Source organism: Rattus norvegicus, chromosome 3 (genome assembly GCF_021556685.1).
Source record: "Rattus norvegicus strain SHRSP/BbbUtx chromosome 3, alternate assembly SHRSP_T2T, whole genome shotgun sequence".
Lineage (NCBI taxonomy): Eukaryota > Metazoa > Chordata > Mammalia > Rodentia > Muridae > Rattus > Rattus norvegicus.
In genome coordinates this window covers 52,995,228-53,013,341 of record NC_141536.1, presented here as the reverse complement: position 1 = coordinate 53,013,341, position 18,114 = coordinate 52,995,228, and the positions used below count along the sequence as shown (strand labels likewise).

Below are 18,114 nucleotides of genomic sequence, written 5' to 3'. Positions count from 1 at the left end.
TAAAACTCACAGAATCACAGAAACTGTTGCTGGCAAAATCATGCCCCTGCTAGAGCACCAGTCACGTAACAGTCAGCTGCCATGGACAATCTGAAGCGGCCCGCATCCCACACCTGGGATGGAAACAAAAACCCATTCCTATAATCTGTGTTTTTAAAGAGAACAAAATTCTCATTACACTAATATGAGTCTGGTTAGCTGAGGTGGGAAGAGTCACTTCACTGCAGGCAGCACCATTCCAAGAGCTCGAGGACTGCACAGAATACAGAGGAGCAGGCCAGCTGATGCCGGCACTCATCTCCCACTGCCTCCTGACGGAGAATACAATGTGACCAACACCTCCAGCTGCTAATAATGCCAGGCTTCTTCTGCCAGGGCGGGCTAGACTGTGAAACTGAGACAGAATAGATCTTTCTCCTTTCCCTGCTTTTGTCAAGGCAGCTTGTCATAACAACTAGACAACAAGTACAATGTGCAAATACAGTAGGCTGTCCAGGCAGAGTAGGAGGCGGACGCAGGAAAAAGGTTGACCAAATGGAAATTTTTGCTTTTATTTAGTTTGTGTGTGTGTGTGTACACGTGTGCATATTTATGTAGCAGTCACAGCTTAACATTCTCGCCTTCCTCTGTTGGTCTTCATCCTAGTGTTTAGAGACAGAATTCTCTGCTGAACTTGGAACACACCAATCTGGATAGGTTAGTTGGCCAGGGAGCCCCAGGAGTCTTCCTTTCTGTCTCTCTGGTTGAACAAGTACTTTACTGACTGAGCTATGGGCTGAATTTTTGCTTGTAATTGGCACCGTGGCTATGATGCTGTATCCTTGGATGTGTGATCTTTCTTATTTGCATTACAGTTCCTGGAAAGAACATTCAGACCTGAAAGCAAGGAGACCTACCTAGTAGTGGGGACTGGAACTCAGGTTTCTCTCAGGACTGGCATTCTCCAGAAAAGGAGGAGAATGAAAGGGGAAAGCAAGAACGACAACACAAAAGTAACTAGGAATGAGCCATCTGGGACCTCAGAAGACAGCGATCTTCTCATCTTCATTTCCTCCTCTCTAAAGCAGCCATCATGATATCGTAAGAGGGTTTGTGAAACTGGGTTTGTTAAGAGGCAAGAGTCTTAAAAGCCAAAACCATCTAGGGATGCAAGCCATTGGCTGCGCTCCTCACATGACTCCAGTCACGATGCATCACGATAACGGAAGACAGTAATGGAGGGAGTGAGGTGAAAAAGAATTAGGTGGAGAAATTACGTTGACAGTGTAGCCAGAAGCCTAGTCGTGGCTCTACACTGAAGGCACTGTATGGGGAATACCTGACTTCTCACCATATTCAGCCATGTGATTAGTCCTTCTCATCTCTGACTCTGAAAGAAGAGAAAAGCCCCTGGTTTTTCTACACAGACTTTTTCTTCTGACACAACCATGCTAAGTGCTGAGCCTGACCCGTTACAACAACCTCTTCAGTTAAGCTTCAGTGCAACGCAGGAGTCCTGGAGCACAGAGGCTATTATTCCTGAGAAATGGGTAGCAAAACACTGCTCTTCATGAGGACCAGGAACGCAACTGAAGCTGGGCATCGTTTTAGTAACTGAGACTCCTGGACGGACTGTGTATGGCCGTCCTGGAGCAGAACCTTTGGGGAAGCTAAGGCTCTGCTAAGTGTCAAGAGGCCAACTCCCAGGCTGACCTGTACCATGTGAGTAAGGCAGCCATGCATGCCAATGTCGGACCTGAAGCCAACATCGCCTGAATTCCCTACTGTGTGATTCAGGGGTGAGCAATGTGCTCCTCCCTGATTTGGCTGCTCTGCCTTCCCTGTCTCCCTGTCAACACTGTGGAGGATGTATGGATCCATTCCTTCGTGGGACCTGACGTGTCTGAGAAACTGAAACCAGGCGGTAGTTCTGCTGTTTATGTTGATGAAGACACTTCCTGGAATGGCAGCTATAGAGCTGCAGGAACTCAGACAGGACGGAGTCAACAGTGCAAACAGTGCAGATAACAGGTATATTTCACCTACGAGGTAGGGGGAGGTTCTGTTCACCCCAAGCAGAGCTGCCTATCATATCTTCCTCCTTAATAACTAAATTCTGATTTTAAGCTGAATATACTAAGAACAAAATGGCATCTCTCGGCTCCCCTTTTGGAGAGAGCGGGGCCTCTTGACTCTGCTCTTATCTGTCGAGACATTCACAATGGTAATAGGTGGCTTGGCTAGCAACAAATCTATGCCTGCCTACTTCTTACTCTTTAGGTGGCTGGAGTTCAGTAATCATTTCTCACCAGGAAATAGTATACAAAATAGGAACCTATACTATTGCGGTAGAGCAGACAAAAAGTCTCTGTGTCATACATGGCCCAGTGAAGCCATTATACTGGATCCTAGACTTATCTGACAGGATCCAGGAACAGTAATCTTTGTTACTGTTCAAGCCAAGACTGGCTGATGGGCTGGAATACGCTCTAAACCTAATCCTGACTAAAAATGAGAGAAGCAGCAAGAGACGTACGGCAGCAGGGAGAAATGCCAGTGTGTGACTTTCTAATGCATTCATACTGCTTCCAATACCTGTCACAGGCATATTGAATATGTATAATTTTATGTTTATAAAGAGGTCTAATAGCATTTCAGTACCCCAGGTGCTGAAGTAATAAACACAATTTACCTGAACTCTGTACAGTGAAGGACAATTAGTGAGGTCTAATGACTTTAAATTTATGAATGATTAAAGCTAAACATGGAGAACAGAGGGCGGATTAGACTATGATTCACAGGAGGAGAGGCTGCATATGCTGTCTTGTTAGGAGACGAGGAGGGAGAGGAGGAGGAAGAGGAGGCCATACCATACCACCTATATCTTACCAGTATGGCGGCACAGAAGTATGAAATCAACAACACTGAAGAACCCAAGCCATGGGACTGCAAGTTGGACACAGATAACCTTGTTTTGTGGCTAGCAATCAGGGATGTGCAGCAAAATGGGTGCATGTGGAAGAAATACACACAGCGGTGGGCTGCTTTTAAACTTATTTGGGGGAACTGGGGACAGTTCTGGGTAACATTTGTATTTAGCGGTGACCTGTTAGCAAAGAAGGTCACAAAGAGAGACCAGCAGCAGGCCAAAATCAGGTTAGCAATAGCTGTGAATTCATAAGAAACCCGAGCTTTACTGTAATTGATTTGAAATGATCAGGTTTTTTTGTTTTTGTTTTTGTTTTTTTATTTTTCTAAAGAAAGGGGGTGGAGAAAATGAGCCTGGATTCCCAATCTGTTTTCTAGTTTTCACTTGGACTTTGCATCGAAACTCAAAGACATTACAAGAGTATGTTAAGTTCAAAAACAAATTGCCCTTCTCTTTCTTATTTCTCATTTGCTGTCCCCATCTCAGTTGGGCCGTCAGGATCTGGGGCATTCAGATCTAGCAAAAGTGATTGGGGCTCCAGTACTTGGTTCATTAATGCAGGCTTACACTCCCCACCTGTGTATTTGTTTCTTCTGTTCTTTTATCTGGAACACAGAAAGGGCTCAATACTAATCCTGAGTTGTCAAGGAGGGTGAATAGAGTGGTAGCTTTTATCTCCAGCGAGTAGATAAGAAAATGATATGAGAGTTAAAAAAAAAAAAAAAGAAAACCACTGCACAAACAGCTAATTAACTAGAAGGAGAAGGGAAACTGGCTAGCATAGATCTCTGAAACACTGCATGTAAAACACATCCAGAATGCAGAATCAGTAGCCAGCAGGAGTGAGCTGGGGTTTAGTTCTTGGTGTTTGGGAGGCAGCCTGAGAGCTGGGCTGGATGAAGAGAGGCATCATGGGAGATCCCCCACATAGCCAGGCTAAAGCTGGATTTCTCTACACTCGTCAGGGCAGCAGAGTGCTAAGTATGTTACACTTAGTTTTGTACTATCACATGACCCACGACACGCATCATCAGATGAATCAGTGTCCTCTTCCTTTAAGGTTTTCTAAATACCATGGGGATAGCGTGGACCACATACTCGCTAAATACAGCAAACCCTGAGTCAGAAATATACCATTTAGCTCGAGCTCATTATTAAAGGAGGAAATAGAGTGATGGCAAGCCAGAGTGTGGCAAACACAGAAGCAAGCCTTCCTGGGGCATGTGTGAACACCTTTGCCAAGTGTTTGCGATATATTCTGTTACTGCTGAAAATTAGCAAAGATTGTTGAGTTGTGTAAACTACCTTTTAATTAGCATGGCATCTACAATATAAACACATGGAATGTGTTAGGAATGCTATCAAGTTCTGACAACACGAGAACTACTTTAAGCTCCTGTGAAACAATGCTTGCATGCTCCATGCACACAGGCCATTTATACATTTATACAGTTGCAGGAGACTCTTAAGAGAGCAGAATGTGACAAAGTTAGCTTTCAGCGTCATCCCTGCCTAGCTCCAAAGCCACCTCTTTCCTAGCTCTGCTTCTCAAAGCAGGTGCCCGTGAGACCCAATAAGAAACTGTGTTACAGGGCCCAGCACCCATGCTCCTTGGTATGTGTCCAAGTGCGTTGAAGAATTCTATCTACAGGAGCACTGGCACAGTCAGGTTTTTCGTTTGTTTGTTTGTTTGTTTTTGTTTTTGTTTTTTTTTGCAGGGTTGGACAGGAGGCTATTCTGCATGATGCTGCAATGTAACAGTATATCTATCATCTGTTATTTGCAAAAGCCCACAGAATGTATGAGAAGATAGAAGTCCTGGTGTGAGCTACCAGCTTCAGGTAATGATACTTCCAATAACGGTTTGCCAATTGTAACAAAAATACTTACATATTAACACAAAAAATGTTAGTAATGGGATACTTGGGAGCTGCATATGAGAATCCTCTGTTCACTTTTCCTCTGACACACACACACACACACACACACACACACACACACACACACACTTTTAAGGAATAATATTTACCTAGTGCTTCCAGATCATTTCATAACTAGTTTAATATAATGCTTTGTCAGCAGAAATAACCATCAGTTTGAGAAACAGTAGTAAAGCATAGGAATGCAGAGTGCACTGTTTTTCTCAGTACCCCGGATCCAGCCTAGACCCTTGAGCATGCTAGGCAAGTGCTCTGCCATAGGGCAAACATTCTGAGTTAGATGGCCTAGCCACATTTTACAGAACTTGAAGTTACCAGCGATCCTTTGAGCAAGTGACACAATCTATAAGAATTTAAGCGACCCTGCCAGTCACTATTATAGGTATGTTGATGAGAGTCAACACAGAGACACTTGCCTCACCTAGAGCAATTAAAAATAAAAATGAAATAAACTTCCAGGTAAAGTAAATTATATGGTGTGAGAAAGTAATGAGTGCTCAGAGGAAGCGAAAGCCAGTTGAAGGCCATCAGGGCTGTTAAGGGGTGGGGAGGTGGGGCCACAGAAAAATTTCATTTGCTAGTAGAAGATATAACATCTCCTATCATTTAAGTGTACTGTGTATTCCAGTCAATCTCTCTTGGAAGAAACTTTGTGCCCTGAACACAGGCAATCCCTTGTATGTCAAAGTGGCCTTTTGTAAGTAAACGATGGTGTTTGGGTAACTGTTGTGTTAACAATACCTGACGCATCATATTTTATCCCTGTGTGTGTGTGTGTGTGTGTGTGTGTGTGTGTGTGTGTGTGTGTACCACACATGGGGAAGTCTAAGATTAAAATCCATTAAGTAAAAAGCTCATTGGTTTATGGACAGCAAACACTTGTGGAGTTACTGATGGAGTTATTGAAAATCATCTTTGCATTCACCTCTCTACTCACTTTTGCCAAGGGCTCTCATATGTCGATGCTGATGGAGTATAGAAAACATGATGGAGAACAGAAAAGCTCAAGGAAATGGGCTCAAAATGAGGGAGGCATCTCCCAAGTACGAAAGAGGTGACTGGAGCTACTGTGAGGGTTCCTTGAGGTCATCAAGAGCCCATGTTTTTCCCTGATCCTTGGCCCACCACTCCGAGGATAGACTCTAAAGTCCAACACAGCCACATCTCCTCTCTGAGGAAAGATCAGGAAGCACAGAAGGGATGCCTCACTTGCCTTTAAAGAGACTCCTAAGGTCCCCTCTCTATACCTCCCTCTTCTCCTGTATCTTACTCCTGTTAATGTGCTGTCTAGGGGCTTGCCTGTAAATGAAGCAAGGCTCGTTTAGCTGGGCGTCTTTCTTCACTAAGAACCAAGGAGAATGAGCCCCAAGAGGCAACAGTACTGTTCAGAGGGTGAAACGAGATGGCTGCCCCACTCATCTGGCAGTTGAGTGGGTCCATCAGTGAATTGGGTGGACGTACTAGGGGAGAATAGAAAACTGTTGACTTGGTCCTGACAAGTAGCACCATCACACCTTTCAAAGGTGGATCCAAAGTCAGAGACAAACAAGCACATAAATATACCCAGCACATTTTAAGGCCAAGGAAAGATACAAATTTTCTTCTATTGAGTTTGTATATTCTAGCACTGCAAGAATACTTATGTCAGTTAGGATGACTGCACATAATTTCAATGGAATTGTTGAAATGATATTTTCAAGTATTACTTGAATGTATGGGGATACACTTACCATGTAATAAATGAAAAAGATAGAATATAATGTGAACTGGGCAACGCACATCTAAATAGTAATTAATACAAACTAATTTGATATAGATTCCAAAATATATAATAGGCTTGGCATTGAGTTTTAAATTAAACATGCATTCCTGCCTTCCAGTAGCAGTTAGACTGCTAGGCTACCTTTATCTTTTCCTATGATCTTTTGCATGACTTTAAAATCCTTCCAACCCTTCATCATACCAAACTGCAAGAGTCTAAAAGCCGTGAATCACTCACCAAACTAATAATGCATTTTAAAAGCACTATCACTTTTACCTTTGGGGGGAAAAGTTTTAAGTATGTCACTGAAGGTTGGTATGGAAGCATTAATAAAAACCAGGTGCTCAAAGGCATCGGCCTTCCCAGGGAGAAAACGCAGAGCTAAGCAGGCGGAAACCGTATCAGACTCCTACAATGGGAACTGAAGCAGGTGCCCCCTCAACTGCTAGGAAACCAAAGCCCTAACAGTTTCGCGGGATGCTAGGCTTTCTCTATCTCCACAGCAAGCGAAGCCGACAATCCTCCAGGCCTCTCTGGATTGTGCCGGCTCTGCCTGACCGCTCTCCACTGCCTATCGGAGTGTTTCCTCAGCTTATGTTTCTACTTCATGTTCACAGCATGCCCCTGAGGTGGCTCCGAAGGCTTCAGACCTCGATCAGTGAGCCAGCGCACCTCTCAGGGATCGTTCGTAATCACTGCTCTTGTAGCACGGTGTTACCTGACCAGCCTGCCCTCTGATCTCTTCTTTACTTTGACTGACTGGGTTAGCCAAAAGAAACCATCGTGTGGAACTTAGAAATCACTTTGTATCATCTAACACAACAATACGACAAAGTGTGTAACATGTATTTGCATCTAGATGATGTATTAAATTACTAAAAGTATATCCAATCCTTTAAAACCGGTATTCGTGCTTACAGGAATGAAAAATGGCACACAATGTTCAGAAATAGAGACGGCTACGAACCGGACACCAGGGCCCCAGGATCACAGCTGCAAATCATTATAATCAGGAACTCCGTTATTGCAATGGTCTTGATATGCTGGCATCTGTTTTATTAGAGCACAGAATATTCTTATTTAAAGGAAACAGCAATATCTGTAAGCCGATCCATCTTCATAAAGCTTTTGGTAAGAAATGCTTTCTAGATTATCCTCTGGTTCTCAGGAACATAAATCCCCAGAGAGAGACACTGCACTGTACCAGTGCGGCGCACTGCAACTAGCAGAGTCTGTGCACCGAGCCGCGCCAGTGTGATGCGCCGCCCTGCCTCAGCTCATACCGATTTACACCGCATCCTTGTGGGTGGCAGGCAGGGCTAAAATGGACGCGGCCTCTTGCTGCTCTGTGTATCTGGCTCAGTGCGCAGACTCTAGTTTCCGAAGGGGTTCGTTCTTAGCTGAGTACTCCGGACCACTTTACCCTGCCTGCTTCGGATGCAGGAAACAAAGACCGTCGCTATCTCTAAATCCAAGGAGTGGGGGATGTCAAGATTAAACGTGCTCTAGGAAGACAGTGAGCCCCCGAGCTACAGATGGATAATGGGAGGAAATACAAGCAGAGGACAGGGATATGGGGCATTTTCTGTAACTCTTAAGTGGGGAGGGAAGTTTTGCGAGTCAAGAGCATGAACCAATGGGATCCTTTCAACCACTGCCTGTAACTGGTAACGGTTGGTCTACAAATAGAGGAGACTGGGTTGGGGATTTAGCTCAGTGATAGAGCGCTTGCCTAGCAAGCGGAAGGCCCTAGGTTCGGTCCCCAGCTCCGAAAAATAGAAAAAAAAAAAAAAAAAAAAAAAGAAGGAGGAGACTTTATATTCGGGGAGCTACTTCTAATTTTCTGCTTACGGTGCTAACCTCTAATGGAAATCATTTCCTGATTTTCAGCACATTGAAATGTAATGAGGACATAAACGGTGGAAATCTGAAAGAAGGAAGGAAGGAAGGAAGGAAGGAAGGAAGGAAGGAAGGAGGGAGGGAAGGAAGGAAGAGCTTTTCTAGCAGGTTCTCTGTCAGCTTGTCATTGTCAGGGGGTGGTTGCTGTGTCTTTGTTTTCCTTGAGTCACCTAGTGGCCTTCCCAGGCGGGACACAGGCACTGCAGAACTGTGGAGGACGGTAGCACCCCAGATTGCTTCTATTTAACATCTAGACAGGAGCTCCTACAGACGCAAATACACCCTTCTTGTTCTGTTCCATTGAAATTAGCCATTTCCCATAAAAATGCCGCCATGTTCCAGCATCAAAGAGGGTCAACTATCTGCCACAGAGAAGGTCAACTTTAGAACTTTTTCCATCTCAAGTGTTTTCTTTTCCTTTTTTTTTTTTTTTTTTTTTTTTTTCTTTTTTTCGGAGCTGGGGACCTAACCCAGGGCCTTGCGGTTGCTAGGCAAGCGCTCTACCACTGAGCCAAATCCCCAACCCCTAAGTGTTTTCTTTTCATATTGTAGCAAACTATCTTTTTTCCCCAAGTGGCTCAGATAATATTTCTTTTAAAAAGATCCAGGACCAAACTGAAGGGGGAATAATGGAAAAATACAGTATGGTGACAGACGAAAACCTTAGGAGGAAAGGACACCAGGTAAAACTGCCAGCACCATGAGTGCCACCCTGCAGCCCACGAACTTTCTAAAGGGTTCCTTTGTAATTGCTGTGAATGTATTGGAAAAGTCACACACGGTGATCAAAACATATTCTGAATTTTTCTTCTTACTGATGTTTATTTTTATTTTTATTAAGAGTTTGGAACATGGTGTGAATACCATGGGTAAGAATTGGTATGGGGATTTATTTATTTTATGCTGTTTATACGATCTATATGCATGTATGATTGCATTTTAAAATGTTTCCTAAATGAAGAATCAGAAATCAGTCATTCACAAACATGCTCAGTAGTTTCTTTTTCTCAGAGGAACTCGAACATCTTCACACAATTACCTTTCTTCTAATGATAGTTTTCGAAAACAAAACAGGACAACAAATACCCCTTTCCTTCATGCTCACGACCTTATTTCCAGTGGTATGCTAATACTATTGCCCAGCTACCTTCCTGGAGCTATGCAACACCCAAATGGCAGACTGAGGAGCGAAGGTGTCTGTGGGAAATGAATTGTCGACAGTTTGCTTCCTCTCAGCATGGCTCCTCATCACCTTTACAGACAAAACTATACACAAAAGCAAGAGTGTCTGCTGGCTTATGAGACTGGGGCATGAGCAGGAGTAAACGCATGATTCCTGTAAGGTATGTAAGTGGCTCCCAGTGACCGCCAGTAGAGAAGGAAAAGCCAGAATTCCCAGAATAAATAGACTTAGTTGTCTCTTCCCATTATTCAGCCTTTTTGCAGTTTCTCAGATCTCATTAAACTTAATGTGCGACTAATGGAAGGGAAGCTTTGAGACTCAGCAACTGACGAACTTTCCCCTTTCTGATGGCTCCATCAACCTATTTATTTAGTAGACAAGGGCTAGAATTCAGAGACCATTAACTAAATCCGTGGCTTATTAATTTTCTTTTTAGTGTCCAGATAGAAAAGCAAAGCATCTAGGCTCAGACAATGACTACACACCTTAATTCCCAGGATCAAACAGGAAGTCGGGAAGTGAGCTAGCATCCAGCCGTGAAGGCAAAGGTACAGGTTGGTCACAATCTCGCTCTCGCTCTTGCTCTTAGCTGGCACGCCGGTTTTAGACACAAGTTGAACTGCCCACTTTGGGGCCTCAGAATTGCTATCTATGATAGCAAAGGTTACGATTTAATAAAAGTTACAACATATATTAAACACTTGCTCCCAAGAAGTTCTCATTCACATATGTATATAGGACACCCTCCCACTTACTTTTTCTTCACCACCCAATTTCCTGAAGCTCCATTGCACACTTAAACCCTAACACCATCCCTACACACTGTAAACGTTTTTCCCAATTCTGGAATCTGAATAAAAAATTAGCTCTATATTAAGTAGTATGCTATCAGTCCAAATGGTATACAAGACAACGAATAATCAGTGGTGCTTTCAAACACACATATACCCATATGCACACACACATACACACACATTCACACATACATACACATACATAATATACATACACACATGCTCACACATATACACACTCACACATACATACACATACATAATATACATACACACATGCTCACACATATACACACATACACACACATCATACACACATACATAATATACATACACACATGCTCACACATATACACACATACACACACATCATACACACATATACATGATATACATACATACATGCTCACATATATACACACTCACAATACATACATATATATATATTTATATAAGTTTTTTGGCAACAAGAGAAAACAGAAATATTTAAAGCTGAGGAACTCCTGTAAGAGATTTTCACGGTAACTGAAGGCCTACACTTGAGTATGATGTAACCACCATCAGCACAGACCTAGGAGACTTGTGGGAAACTCATTCTAAAAACAAACTCAGACAGTGCAGCCAGAGCAACCAGACAGCAATGGTAAGTATGAAGTGGGGAGTGGGAAAGAGGACTTTATCTTGATCCAGGGTTTGAATGAAGTCTCTTAGGGAAACTGCTGGCTGTAGATGGACTTCAGGAGTTAGGCAATTGAACTTGAAGAATTGATCTTTGCCACTGTCTGTATTGGGAGCAGGAGGAATGTTGGAGAAGGTACCAGAAGCCCCACCAGTGATCAGGCATAGAGACGTGGAAATGGGGTCAAAGACCCTTTACACTCTGGACCTCTTCCAGGAAGATAGGACACCCTTTGGCATTTGTCTCCCAATTTCCCTTTCTCTCCGGAAATACGGAAAAGAAAGTGGGAGATGAGAATATATGGCCTCCCTCAGATGGTCTATTTACTTTTCCTGCCCATTATTCCCATGTCAGCTTCAACCCAGGGGCACGGTAGTATGTGGGACACAATTCATTTTAAAAGCGCACTCTAGAATGCTCCGTTTCCTACATCTTTTTCCTATTCTCTATCTTAGAAATGAGTTTGCGTCTCGATATGTATTCCACGAGTCTCACCGTCTGCCACATGGATGAGGAGCACATCTATGTTCCCTGGAGACAGTCTTTCAGAAACTATTCCTGCAGTGCTAATGGTGTTTGAGGTGGACGTAGAAACAAGCAGCAAGCCCACGTCCTCTGCATAGTGCAGTGTGGAGATAAGAGGAGAGCCTCACAGCCAAGAGGACTGGGAAAGGAGAACAAAGGGGAGGAGCCCACTACCCTCCATACTCGTGCACACATCTGAGCACGCAAGGCATCAACCGTCCAGGTCACCACAAGTCAAACAGGTTTGCTAAGTGTATGTCAGGGTGGGGGTGGGGGCTTTGCAGACCTCTTCCATTAAAAGTAATATATGCCCCACATGTTCTAGACTCCAGTACAGTAAGAAAAGCTTTTCTTGGTTGAAAACATGAAAAGTATTTCTGGAAACCCTAAGCACGTACAATTTTAGTAGACACTGAGTGTGTTTGAAGCTAAAAATGGCCCTTAAAAAAAGTTCTCTCCCATCCTCCCACCACAACTGAAGGCAAAGAAGTATAATATCAGAGAGTAGGCTGGCATCGCAGGATTTGACACAACACTGAGCCGCTGCAGCCTTCTTCTTAGGGAGGCTGTTTGGCAGTGGTGAAGTCGAGTGAAGGATCCCACAGCCTGGGGCCGAGTGCCAGCCCTGCCACTTGAGGTTACTTAACCTCTCTGACATGGTTTTATTTTCTAAATGGCGTAGCAACTCAAACCTCTATCCAAGGAGAAAGAAGACCTCTGAACTGTCGCAGTACAGGTCTCAGCAGGGGTGGCTTACGACACGAGGTACCCATCTTCCGCTTTCCCCAAATCAGCTGCCTGCCTCTCCTGTGGATGCCACGGGACTGGGAGTCTATTCAACAATTATTTGTATTTTCTAGGCATAAAAGTGGGAAAGTGAAAGGGTTGGAGGTAGAGTAACCCACACGCAGGACGCCTGGGTTCAATGTGCAGCACTGAAAAATAGGAAGCAGTACCAATCCTCACTGATCACTACCTTCAAATGAATGCAGGGGACCCTTGGACGAAAAAACTGGCTTCTTATCCCAGTGGGAAAAGAGCTCAAGTGAAATAGCCACACCTGTGTTTAAGCACCAAACAGTCATGCTCTTGAGGAAGAAGAGAGAAAGTGGAAAGGCAGGAAGGACAGAAAGAGGAGAGGAAGGAAGGGGCAAGGAGGGTGAGCTCTTTAGATGCATTATTTATTTGCTCATATAAATAAGTGCTTAGACGTTGCAGTACTAGAGAATGAACTCACAACCCTGTACAAGTGTTCTCCCATTGAGCTGTATGCCCAGGCTGACAAGTCTTTCTAAACGTCCACTTTTTCTTTTCTCTCCTTTCAGAAGTAGCGTAATAAACTGCACACAGTCCACGTGTGTCCTCAGCCTCTTCCCTGCCCAAGTGTCCAAAACTGGCCTTCTGCCGACCATCCCTGCGTGTGCCTAACTAGATAAAGCCCATGTGGAGGAAGTGGTTATCCCCGGAGCAGAGCCAAAAGCCGCAGACAGGCAAAAGCCACAGATAGTGCAGTGGATACAGGGCCAGCATGGCTTCCCCTGTACCCAACGTCTGCTGCTGCCCATTCCTTCCTCACACTGTAACCAGGGCCCTTTTCCAGCTCTGGCTCAACTGTCTGTTACTTCTTCATTTTCCTTCTAAACCAAGGTCAAAGTCCTGGCTGGTCCACCATGGACATGGGTGGTCATCTAAGACCTGCCTTGCCACTCATCACGTGAAGCCTCCTCTCGCCCCCTGTCTCTAGACATAATCCTTCATGATTGAGGTCTCTTCCATCACTCCAACTTTATTCCCCTCCTCAACCCCCACTTTGTAGCCTTCCCCGCTCTCATCCAAGAGAGCGCACCACCACAGCAGTCCTCAGTACCCAATACCAGTTATCAAATATACTTGTGAGGGTATCTGTGTTCTATTAGCCAGCATATAGGAATATAGGACATCTTAATAGAAAATTTTTATATCGGTTCTTAACAAAATTAAGATTGTCGTGATATATTGTCCCATGGTATTTCAAGATAAGAGAGTAACACAACCATTTACTGCAGATACCTGTACGCTACCATCTGGAAACTCTTGTCCGTGTCAAACGAGTACGTTGGGATGCTCTCCATGGTGTTTCCCCCTTCATATTCCAGTGAGTAATGGCTGCACCGTCGGCAGAGGCGAGCACAGGGTTTTCCTATCACTCTAAGCCTATTTATCAGCTCCCAAAGAGACATGGGCTAATGTCCAGGAATTTCCACGATGAACATAAGAAGATGAAAGTCACAATGGCTGTTTGGCGGCATGGGGTTTTGTTATGTAGTCCAGGCTGACCCTGAACTGGAGAGCCCGCTGGCTCAGTTTCTTGGCAGCATGTGCTTTGTCCAGATCTCAATGTTATACTAAGAACCAACCAGCCTTAGAAAATTCACATGTACGTCAAGAGGGAAACACAGATGAAAAAGAGTAACTTTTCCAATGTAATTTGAAAAATACCCAACATTTATGCAATATTACCCAAAATGCCACTTTGTCAACGTCAGGCACCTTAGCGCATTAACTGAATGAACTCATACTTTTAATCTTGAGAAGAAATGACCAATAATAACGAGCCAATGTCAAGGATTCCATTTTCAATTTCCACACTTTATCTAAAGGGCTATATTGTTATGGCAAGTAACCTGTAGTTCTCGCTCTTAAATCTCTCAGTTTCTGTGTGTGTCTCTTTCGCTGTGTGTGTGTGTGTGTGTGTGTGTGTGTGTGCGCGTGTGTGGTGTAGGCAAGAAATCAACCTCTGTTGCATTCCATAAGAGCTGTCCACCTTGTTCTGAGTCTGAGTCTCTCACTTGACCTACAGCTGCTGGGTTGGCTGGGCTCTTTGCTAGTGAGTCTCAGGGACCTGCCTGTCTCTGACTCCCCAGTACTGGAATTATAAGCATGGACCACCACACTGGGCTTTTTCACAAGAATTCTGGGCAGTGAACCCAGGTCTTCTCGCTTGAGTTTAACTGACTGAGTTCTCTCTCCAAACCAAGCTGTTGTTTGGAATTGCTTGCTTGCTGGGATGGTGGTGGGGTGAAATCTAGTCCCTATCCCAAGGGGGTGAAGTGTCTACCACAAGGCACTGCAGTGCAATGAGCTTCCCCAGTGAGCAGTGAGCCTAATCCACAGTCAGATCTGGCTCCCTTCCTTTGTCTGCATCTCTGACCAAAGCATGGCTCTCCTGTACCTTGTCCTGTGCCTTCTGAATGGGCGAGGGTTCGTCTGGATGAGCATAGTCAGCCTACCAAGACCACAACTCTAAATAAAAGTATCTGACTCACCCATCCGTTGTCAAGAGCTCCTCAGTTAGGGGTGGGGGCCATATGCACCTCCCCACTGTGTAGGTCTTGCTCCTGTGAGTTCTGAGTGTAGTAATCCTGTTATGTCAGGTGACACTGTTTTTTACCCAAGTCCTCCATAACCTTCAGCTCCCACAGTCTTTCTGTCCTCTTTCCCCTACACAACAGCAATGTCCGCCCCTGCCAAGCATGTATATTCATTCCTTTTTTGCTATTGAAGAAGGGAAGTTTAAAAAACAGGATAAGCAGCTATCTGTCCCACCTTTTACAGTGGACAGCAGTAAACCCAGGACTAGATACATGATCTAGGGCAACAAACAGGTCTCTCATGAGAGCATTTCTGGTTGCACAGAAATGTCAGATGCTCTGATCTACATTAATGCCTTGTCCTAAGCACCCCTTCATTCCCCCACACCCAGACAAGACCACAAGAACCCATGCAGTTGTCACAAACAGAAGTGGTCCATCTCTTTATTTTTCCCAGAAAGCTGATTTTAAGGAGGAAAAAAAAAATCTGGCGGTTTCATTATCGTTGTTGAAAATGTTTCATGAGGATCATTGTATGTGAAAGCCATCAGTTTTCGAATTTTAGTAAAACACAGTTGATTTTTTTTTTTTTAAAATGGCTTGTGTTGAATGCAGTGTGTGATTTTCCCGTGCGTGCGGCAGAGGTCCCTGCTGATGGTTCCTAATGCAGAGCAACTGTGCAGGTGCAGGCTCTGATTCGCAGATCAATACTTTATCTCTAATTACCCGAACCCTCCTGTGCACTACTACTTGTGTACTCCCCATGGAAACGGGACAGGAATACTAATGCGATCCAGTTGTCAGGCACTGCCTGTAGCCATCGCGAGTCTGCAAAGCCAACTTCGTCACAGCATACAAATGAGGAGTAATATTTCTCACAGTCAAGCTCTGCTCCAGACTCATGAGAAGTCCATGCCTTTAGGGGACTCATAATGAATATATTTCAACGAGTGTTATTTTAGTAACCTCTATAATAAGTTTCTCCCACCCCCCTTCAGTCCTGGAGTTTCTACAAGTTGATAAGGCATTGAGTGGGCTGGGAGAGACTTAGGAGATCCAGGAGTGCTTAGGACAATTACAGAAAGGCATGTACCATGCTGTAAGATCAGAGTAGCCATTTGTATTTGGGGATCAAGCAGCCCATGACCTTGACTCCCCTCCCCCGCCCCCTGTATCCAGTCCAGCTTCGTGGAGTCCAGCAGTCTTGCTGCTTGGCTGTCTGGAGAAAGCTGCCGTGAAATGTCATTCTCTCCAGATGTGCCCTGAATGGGATGCAGGACAACTGTGTGGGTGGGAGGAGGTACTTCTCCTTGTCCTTTAGAAGACATGTCTCTGAGACACTGTGAACCATCATCTCGGCACTGGCCCAGTCCCTAAACCACCTGAACACATTTAATTTGCCTGCCACCGCTCTCCTGACTCCCTCTGTGCTCTTGCACAATGACGGAGCCTCTGAGAGTCCAGCTTCTTTACCGGTAAGGTTGAAGAAATGCATCAGACAACACAGGGCCTGGCCTTCAGTGAGCAACAGGATTTCTACACCCAGAATCCACTACTGTGAGTGTGGTTATCACTGTCTGCCACACGCATTTTACCTTGGCTATTCACGAAGACAGGAGTGTCTTCCAGTTGTTACCCCACACGTAAAAAGTGAAAAAGTCTTAAAGTGCCAAAAGGAATGAAGAATTTGAGTCATTTTCTAATACAGACCAAATAAATACATCTGAAATGTAGCCTGGGCTCATAGCCTCCACATTCAGAAAGCTAACCCAGGAAGATCGCCAGTTCAAGGATGGCTTGGGTAAGCAAGCTTAAGAAATAAAGAAAAGAAACAAACCATCCCTCAAAGAAAAAATAGCAAAAAATACAGAGAACTTGAGTTTCACCAGGATCACACAGAAGAGGACAAAATCTTCCCAGTGAGTATATGGCAGGATTGTTCCAAGGCATTCCTGGCAACGCAATCATGGAAAGGGGTTTCCCAAGGAGAAAGCCCAAAATTAGGGCCACGGAATTAGAGCAACATGAACAGCTAGACTTTTCAAACTAAGCTTCGTATGTGTGTGCACATGTATGTGCCATGTATAAGTATGCATGTGTATATGTGTGTGGGCACATGAATGTGTATGTAAGATGCACATTCACATATGAACATGTGTGTAGAGTCCAGAAGTTATCATTTAGTGTCTTCCTCTATCAATTTACATCTTATTTCTTGAGATGCCATCTTTTGCTGAATGTGGAGCCTACTGGTTCAGTTAAAATGGTTGGACAGTAGGCTCCAGAGTTGTTCTCTCTCATGTCTTCAGTCTGGAATTTACTCTAGTGTACCTTCCTGGACATCTGTGTGGGTTCTAAGGATCCAAACTCAAGTCTCTGTGATTGGGAAGTAGGTTAAACCCTTTTATTTCTTTGCTGTTTTAATGGAAGCTGTCTTGAAATTTCTATTTTCTCATATAAAAATTGTTAATAACTTCATATTCCTTCTAATAGTCATTTTACTCTAATTCCTGCATCTTAGAGCTCTTAAAGAATATTAAATACTTTTAGAAATATTAACCCTATTTCTGCTTTTGTAAAAGAAGTCTTCATGGCTCCTTCAGTCTTAGTCATTCCTTCATGCATGTATGTGACCACCAGACAAACACACAGACGTCTCTTCATGGACAGTTTCACTCAACAATAGCTGAGGACCACTCTGGATTTATTTTCAAAGAACTTCATGCTCCTCTGTGCACTTGATAATAATGTACTGATAATTCTGTTTATATTAAATATTAAGACCATTTTAAGTGTTCTGTGGTTTTTATTACATACATAGAGATATTGATAATATTTGCATTGTGATAACTTTACATAGTCATACTCGAAGATCTTTATAATTTGTTCTTCAGTGTGGATTTATAGGAGTTGAACTGCTAGGTCAAAATGTATAAGCATATGTATAATTATTCTTTATCACCAGACTGAACCAATTTACCATAATTGTCACAATTTCAGATTCTCTACTGAAATTATCAGCTACAAGCTGAAGGTGCTCTTTTAGACCACATGACTGAGTTCAGTGCTGGAAC

The 18,114-nt window shown here is 43.8% G+C and overlaps 1 protein-coding gene and 1 long non-coding RNA gene across 4 annotated transcripts in view; one reads left to right on the top strand and one right to left on the bottom strand.

Moving 5' to 3' along the window:
* Cers6 (ceramide synthase 6) overlaps positions 1 to 18,114 on the bottom strand; it is a 248,819-nt gene that overhangs the window by 93,485 nt on the left and 137,220 nt on the right.
* On the top strand, positions 1,401 to 17,832 carry LOC147995496 (uncharacterized). Its single transcript, XR_015684351.1, has 6 exons — positions 1,401 to 2,010; positions 4,627 to 4,749; positions 7,531 to 7,741; positions 10,129 to 10,240; positions 11,621 to 11,932; positions 13,736 to 17,832. It is a non-coding gene; the product is annotated as an uncharacterized LOC147995496 (long non-coding RNA).